Source organism: Crocodylus siamensis, chromosome 3, assembly GCF_052110815.1.
Source record: "Crocodylus siamensis isolate JL-2025a chromosome 3, ASM5211081v1, whole genome shotgun sequence".
NCBI classification, from domain to species: Eukaryota; Metazoa; Chordata; order Crocodylia; family Crocodylidae; genus Crocodylus; species Crocodylus siamensis.
Window position 1 is genome coordinate 156,390,360 of NC_143397.1, and position 8,496 is coordinate 156,398,855.

The 8,496-nt window shown below is 45.0% G+C and overlaps 1 long non-coding RNA gene across 1 annotated transcript in view; it reads left to right on the forward strand.

Annotated features, from left to right (window-relative positions):
- LOC149869032 (uncharacterized) overlaps positions 1-6,877 on the forward strand; it is a 151,337-nt gene extending 144,460 nt beyond the window's left edge. Inside the window, exon 4 of the long non-coding RNA XR_016441057.1 lies at positions 6,122-6,877. This is a non-coding gene — a long non-coding RNA (uncharacterized LOC149869032). The remainder of the gene's footprint in view (positions 1-6,121) is intronic.
- Positions 6,878-8,496: the final 1,619 nt, after the last annotated feature.

The window sequence follows — 8,496 nt, forward strand, 5'->3', positions numbered from 1 at the left end:
CATGGCGTAGGTGCAGCATGGCTTAGCAGGGCTCCACACACTGTCTGGGAACTAGGGTGGCTCCAGCTGTCAGCCAGACCCTGGCAGTACTCAGGCCCAACAGCCCCAGTTCCCAGGCAATGTGCAGCACCCTGCCAAACCATGCTGCACACGTGCAATGGGGCAGCTGCTGCGTGGGTACTGGGTAGTGGGGGAGGAGAGGCAATCCAGGATGCCCCTTACTGCCCCATGCTGCGTGGGGAGGCTCTGCCACAAGTGCCTAGAGACCCCAGTCACCACTCCTGCAACCAGTGAGTATGGGGCTTTTTTTTGTTTTTTTTTTTAAGTGCTGTGACCAGGCTGGGGCCAGGTGCGGGATGGGCCCAGGCAGGGAAGCCATGGGGGCTTCTCCTGCAGCTCCCCCACCTGGGGAGGTAAGCATGTGACAGCTAAAAATTATGCCTAAGGTGCTTGCTGAATGCTGAGAAGATTAGACTGTGTTTTTCTGTCATTTGTTCAGATGTTAAGTTATATGTTGTTGTTAAGAGCCTAATTAAAGTCAAAGATGTAGTAGGACCTAGTAAATTTTACAAAGCCTTGTAGTAGAAGTAGGCCCTGTGGCATAGTTAAAATTAACCTTATCAGAAGAATGCAAGGCTTGTACTGCTATTGGTCAGTCCTAAGGAAAGTTTTTAGTGGGAGAATCTGGATGCCGGTAAGTTATCAGCGTAGCTCAAAAGTTATAAATTGGCTTTAAAAGCAAGATGCAGCTCTGTAAATGAAGCTCCTGATTTAAGATTAGCTGCTGGCCTGGATTTGATGGGCCCGTGGATCTCAAGGAGCCCAAGGACTGAATACCAGTCCTTCCCAGTACCCCTCAGACAGCACAGACTGAGGACACCTGAGCTTTGCAGAAGAGAAACTTGTCATACATCAAGCATCAGAGGGGACTACCGATAAGTTGCCAATGCAAATTATTATTGTCTGTCCTTGTTTTGTTATTTTTTGTGTAGTTGTGTGTTTGTTAAGTCATACATCTTGACCTCAAAAAAGCCTTCGATCTGGTATCCCATGATCACCTCTTGGTGAAACTGGACAATTGTGGCCTTGGGTCCACCATGATCTGCTGTCTGGGAAATTGGCTCTGTGGTCGGACCCAGAGGGTGGTAATAGACAGAAGTCTATTGTTGTGGTGCCCTGTGACCAGTGGGGTCCCCCAAGGCTCTGTCCTTGGACCCATATTGTTCAACATCTTCATTAACGATGTGGACATTGGAGTCACAAGTGGACTGGCCAAATTCACCAATGACAACAAACACTGGGGCAAAGCATCCACACCTGAAGACAGGCAGGTGATCCAGGCTGACCTGCACAGACTCAGCAAATGAGCAGACAAGAACCTGCTGGTGTTTAATAGTGAAAAATGCAAGTTTCTCCACATTGAGAGGCAAAACCTGCAGCACCCTTGTAGGCTTAGCAGTGCTACGCTGGCTAGTAGTATGGAAGAAAGAGACTTGGGGGTCATCATTGACCACAAGATGAACATGAGCCTGCAATGGGATGCTGCAGCTAGTAAAGTGAGCAAAACTCTGGCTTGCATCCATAGATACTTCTCAAGCAAATTCCGGGATGTCATTCTCCCCTTGTACTCGGCCTTGGTGAGGCCACTAGCTGGAGTACTGCATCCAATTTTGGTCTCCACAATTCAAAAAGGATGTGGAGAAGCTTGAGAGAGTCCAGAGAAGAGCCACGTGCATGATCAGAGGTCAGGAAAACAGACCTTACAACGACAGGCTGAGAGCCATTGGGTTCTTTAGCCTGGAAAAGCATAGGTTCAGGGGTGATCTGATGGCCACCTATAAGTTTATCAGGGTGACCACCAGGATCTGGGGGAACGTTTATCTACCAAAGCAACCCAAGGGATGACGAGGTTGAACGGTTATAAACTACTGCAAGACCGTTTGAGGCAGGACACAAGGAAGAATTTCTTTACTGTCTGAGCCCCCAAGGTTTGGAACAGCCTGCCATCGGAGGTGGTTCGAGCACCTACACAGAACACTTTCAAGAGTAGATTGGATACTTATCTTATCTTGCTGGGCTCTGACCCCAGCTGACTTCCTGCCCTTCGGGTGGGAGGCTGGACTCTATGATCTTTCAAGGTCCCTTCCAGCCCTCATGTCTATGAAATCTATGAAATCTTTCTTATCTTTTTACCCTTGACCACTCTCTCAATCCCGAACCCTCAGCAGGGGACTGAGACAAAGCACAGCTGGAGGAGCTATGGGAAAACCTGCAGCCACCTAGTTTCATAGTTTCTAGGGTCAGAAGGGACCTGAGTAGATCATCTACTCCGACCCCCTGCCATGGCAGGAAAGAGTACTGGGGGAAAACGACCCCAGCAAGGTGTACATCCAGCCTCCTCTTAAAGATCCCCAGGGTAGGAGCCAGCACCACTCCTCTTGGAAGTTGGTTCCAGATCCTAGCCGCCCTGACCGTGAAGTAGCGCCTCCTAATATCTAGCCTAAATTTACCCTCTGCCAGCTTGTGACCGTTATTCCTGGTCACTCCTGGCAGTGCTCGGGGGAACAGGGACTTCCCCAGTGCCTGCTGGTCCCCTCTGACTACTTTGTAACAGGCCACTAGATCCCCCCTCAGCCTTCTCTTGTGGAGACTGAACAGCTTCAGGTCCCATAGCCTCTTCTCATAAGGCCTGCCCTGATGCCCCCTGATCATGCGAGTGGCCCTCCTCTGGACCCTCTCCATGTTGTCTACATCCCTCTTGAAGTGCGGCACCCAGAATTGGATGCAGTACTCCAACTGCGGCCTGACCAGTGCTGCATAGAGGGGGAGGATCCTCCTTGGACCTGCTTGAGATGCATTTGTGGATGCATGACAAGGTACGGTTGGCCTTCCTGACTGCTTCCCCACACTGCCGGCCCATGTTCATCTTGGAGTCAATGATGACTCCAAGATCCTTTTCCGCCTCTGTGCTGACAAGAGGGGAGTTCCCCAACCTGTAGGTATGGAGCCAGTTGTTCCTTCTCAGGTGCATCACTTTTCACTTGTCGGTGTTGAATCCCATCCTATTCTCATCCGCCCACCCTTGTAACCTGCCTAGGTCCAATTGCAGCCTATTCCTCTCTTATAGAATGTCCACATCCCCCCGCATCTTAATGTCATCATCAAATTTGAACAGGGTGCTTTTTACCCCCTTGTCTGAGTCACTGATGAAGATGTTGAACAGTGCGGACCCAAGGACCGAGCCCTGTGGAACCCCACTGCCCACATCCCTCCAGGTCAAAAACGACCCATCCACCACCACTCTCTGGGTGTGGCCCTCCAGCCAGCTGGCGACCCAATTGATTGTGTTGGTGTTGACACCACAGTCCCCCAGTTTCTTAATGAGAACAGGGTGTGAGACAGTGTCGAAGGTCTTCCAAAAGTCCAGGAAGACTATGTCCACTGCTACCCTTGCATCTAAGGATTTGGTGATCTGATCATAGAAGGCCACCAGGTTGGTCTGACAGGACCTGCCGCTAATGAACCCATGTTGGTTGCCCTAAGCATGATCTCCCCTGCTGGCCATTATTTTTAAGAATAATTTTCTTAAAAAGCTTGCCCAGGATTGAGGTAAGACTAACTGGCCTATAGTTTCCCGGGTCCTCCTTCTTCCCCTTTTTAAAGATGGGAAGCATGTTAGCCCTCTTCCAGTCCTCTGTCACCACACCAGAGCAACACGAGTGCTCATAAGGCCGTGCCACGGCTCCTGCAATGACCTCAGCCAATTCCCTCAGTACTCTAGGGTGGAGATCGTCTGGACTGGCTGACTTGAATACATCCAGTCCCCTCAGAAGTTCCCTCACTAACCCTTGGCCCAGGTGTGCCTCCCCTGGGGCCTGAGGTGGGCCAGAGTGGGGGTTACTGTTCCAGTCCCTGCTTAGGAAAATGGAGGCAAAGAAATCGTTAAATATGTTGGCTTTGTTGTCTGGTGTGACAACCAAATTTCCTAACGTGTCCTGCAGGGACCCCACATTACCCGGAACCTTCTTTTTACCCCCTATGTATTTAAAAAAGGACTTTTTGTTTTCCTTAATCCAGGAAGCTAGTCTCAGTTCCATCTCTGCCTTGGCCTTCCTGACTGCCTCCCTATATCCCTGAGCAACTGCAGTATAGTCATCCCTGGTGATGGCCCCTCCTTTCCATTGGGTGTACGCCTCCCTTTTTGCTAGGAGACACTCCCGGATGCTTTTGGTGAGCCATAGGGGTTTCTGTGCCCTCCTGGTCCCTTTGATCCATGTTGGGCCCTTTGGGCTTGGAGGATCATCTCCTTAAGCAGTTCAAATCCCCCATGACTACCACATCCTTTGACTTTGCTACCTCCATGAGCTGACTTAAGAATTCCTGGTTCAGCTCTTCCCCTTGGTTGGGAGGTCTGTAGTAGGCCCCCACCATTAAGTCTCTTTCCCCTTGACTGCCTTGTATTCTAACCCTAAGCACTTCAGAGTGCCCCTCCTCTGATTCTTTGTTAATTGTCGAGGATGAGTATTCCTCCTTAATATAGAATGCCACGTCCCTACCTTTCCTTCCTATCCTGTACAGCCTATAGCCCTTGATATTCACCGCCCAGTCATGCGTTGAGTCCCACCACGTTTCAGTGAGCCCCACTATGTCTGGGTTGGTGTCAGCTAGCAGGAGGGTAGTGCCTGCCTCTCCCTGGCCAATCCAGATCTCCAAATCAGAGCCAAATCAGTGCCAAATCTCTGATTCTGATTTGGCCAAATAGAATGGGCATAGTGATTCAAATCACTGAATGAAATCAGTGTTCTCTGAACTGTCAGAATCCAAATCGACTACTTCCCTATTTGTACAGGCCTAATATATATAGATATATAGATAGAATCTGATTTTGACCCTATATGTATTTTTTTTTGCCTTATTTAGTGAAGTTTTTGGTATTTTGGGGAAATAACAGAGGGTAGAAACGGAGTCCACTTCGGGATTTTTGCTCTTCAGTCTTAAACTACAGTTCTTGTTGAATTGCCCACTTGCAAGTGTACTTGGTTAGTGCTATTTAATAGCTTTAGTTTTTTAAAACTAGGTAAAAAGGTCCTTCTACTAATGGGGTGGCCACTTGTTAGAGGATTTTAAAGACTTTAATACTTAGAAATTTTAAGATTAAATTGCTTTCAAATACTGATAAATCTGTTATGACTTTAGATAAATGTGCATTTTATAAATTGTAATAATTAGCTTGATATGCCTTATCTGTACCGTTTAGTCATTTGTATCTTTTTATATTTCCTTATGAAATTGCTATTCAAAATCTAGATATTCTTGTGCTGTGAGTATTTAATTTTGGTGGAACAGACACTTCAAGCATTTCTTGGTTCTCAAATTCCGTCTGAAGATCACACCATACACTGGAGATACCCGAAAACCACTTGTGCAGCCTAGCTAGCCACACCATTTGTAAACATCCCAGCATGACGCAACTCCAATATTGGAAAAAGCCCCCTCCCCCCCAGTTCTGGGGTCCCCATGGGCACTGACAGGCCCCCATTTTAACTTATGGTGTTTTATATAAAGTGCCATGACTTAGAGCACCCCCCAACCCAACAGACATTTACCTTTTGGGTCAGGGTCGGGGAACAAGCCTAGTTACAGGAGACCAAGAACCTGCCTGCTTTCCCCTAGCCCTCACTCCCCTAGCCCCATGCCCCCTACCCTGAGCTCTGGTGATGTCTGTAGGAAGTCAGTGGGAAGAGGGGATGAAGAGTGAGGTGTTTTCTAAGATTTGCCCAGCTTGAGCTGGAGCAGATGCTGAGCAGGAGTCATGAGGTGGGGGGAGACTCCAATCTACCTGCCTGCCCTCCAGCTAAAGCCAGACAAACCCCAGCCCACAGCTAAGTCCCATCCCCTCTCCCCCTCTTGCTTCCTGCAGACAGCACCAGGCATGGGGATGGGCTGATGCAGCCCATCCCCGATCACTCCACAAATTAATTATAGGGAACACAAGTTTCCTAAGGTGCTCCTTCATCTGATCCCTCATTTGATGAGGGTTAATTTGTTGTGCGATTGGCCAGTTTTCAAGCACTCTGCAGCCATGCATGTATCTGATTTTGGTTTTTAAATTTCATTGCAGAACAAGAAGGAAGGTTTTTTTGCCTCTCTGCCTGCCATCTGACACCTCCAGGGAAGGAATTCTACCTGATCAACACATCAAAGAGCTACTCAACACAGCTCACAAAGACACGCTCATGGAGCCAAAGGGACAGACTTCCATCTTCAGCTCCCTCTGACCACATGCGTGGCCCTCCTCTGAACCCTCTCAGGATTCTCCACATCCCTCTTCAAGTGCAGTGACTAAAAATGGAAGCAGTACCCCAGTGCTGCATAGAGGGGAAGCATCACCTCTCTGGACCTGGTTGGCATGCACCTGCTAATGCATTATAAAGTGTGGTTAGCCCTGTTGATCACTTCATCACATTGATGACCCACATTCATCTGGGAGTCAACTATGACTCCAAGTTCCCTTTCCACTGCTGTGCTGCTGAGAAGGTCATCTCCCAGCCTGTAAGTGTGTTGGTGGTTGTTTTTGTCCAGGTGCAGCACATTGCACTTGTCTGTTGAACTGCATCCTATTTCGTTCTGCCCATTTTTCCAACCTGTCTAGATCTGCCTGGATCCGAAATGAATATCTGCCAGTGGTTCGCACATAGTGGGGATTATGTGAGGATTATAATCTAAATTGGTAAATACAGATTGAACATTAAAGAAAATTAATGCTAAATTCAAACAGAGTGATCATAATGAGGTCCATGTTTTTTTAGCAACCTAATAAAAAAATGCTTTTTTGTTCATTTGTTTTAATTCCATTTCAGAAATCATGAAAGAGCAATTTTATATATATATATATATATATATATATATATATATATATATATTGGGGAATCTTTTGGTTTTCATTTTCATTGTCAAAAGTTTTTTGGTGGGGAGGGGGTTGAGAAAGGTGGGAGTTTATTTTACTTTTCCTCCTATCTCCTTGTAGTTTTTTCCTTCACTTTTTCTTATTAGTCACTGGAGAAGAAGAGAAAAAAGGGGAATCAGGCAAGAAAAAAAGGAAAACAATTATTCAAAAAAAAAAAAAAAGAACGCATCCAAAGAAGGCAAATATGAGGTAGCCCACTAATATGTTCATTTTAAAATTTCACTGAGGCATTGCTTTTTCATGATTTGTTTCAGTGTGTGAGAGAAATTCTTAGAAGTGATATAATAGACCCTCCTAGTCATTTTAACACTAATCCTTTAAAGACCCAGATATTTGCTTAATTTTAATCATGTGTATGTTCTTCCACAGGTTTTACCTGTGTGCATATGATTTAATGTTCTCTTTCTGTATTGTATGATAAACAGCATGGTGCTTGGACCTGCTTTGGAAAATTATAGTACTCTCTCATCTCCAGAAGGGGTATCATCCTGGGTATTTCTAAAATATCTGCTATGTAAGGCAGAAGAAAAGCACCTATAACATAAAAGACAAACGAGAATGAAAATTCACAGTACATGGACTTACCTGACCAGCATTACTGATGATTGCAGTATTTTCTTCTTTTGTTTTATTTGGCTTCGCTTTGTTTTATTTTGTCTTGCTTTGGCTATGTTTTCAAATGTTACAATTACTTACAATAAAATCAAGAGTAGAAGTGGGTCTCTTTCTTTTTTTTTTCTTTTTGTGAACAGAAATGTCACTGAAGTATATCCTTTTCAGCACTCAGGAGCTTCTATAGAATATTTAGATTACCCTTAGTTGTTATCTACAGACTTTAATTTCCTATGAAATATATGCCATCAGTATTTACTTGCCAATACTGAAATGCTTATTCTTCATGTTTTATATTATGTTTTTATTTCTATCAAATTGTGTTTCAAATAATAAATCAAGTAGCTTTCTAGATATTTTTGATTAATAAAAGGCACAATATGGCGTCATTCCTTTTTTTATGTTTTGACAGTAACTTAACACTCTGTAAAATTGCTTTGCATTAAATTGCACTCATGAATCAGGAGTCATTTCCATTAACAAGATCCATTTGAGAAAGAATCCTACCTACAAATCAAGTATTTTGTGTCAGTTTCAGTAATTATTGTTTAGGAATAACTTGCACAATGCTCCCAGGCATTATTTGAAAGTGTGTGTGATTTAGATGAATAGAAAAGAAATATTAATATAACAGGTTCTGTGCTAAATTGCCTGGCAGAGACTGTGGCACAGGGTCTGTTATTCGAAAAAGGAGAAAAGTCCTTTATTTTACGGTCTTTCAGACTGCTACTATATTTCTTCCAAAGAGCTACATTCATTAGGACATCATCCAGGGCTCTGGCTGGAGAGTAGAACAGTTATCAAATGAATGAAGCCTTAAGATATCTTAATTCCAGAAGTATGTAACGTATGCATGTGTTCAAGGATGTGTTTGTTCTCTTTGTACTAAGGTCGTTTAGAAAGACAGTTACGTTTAA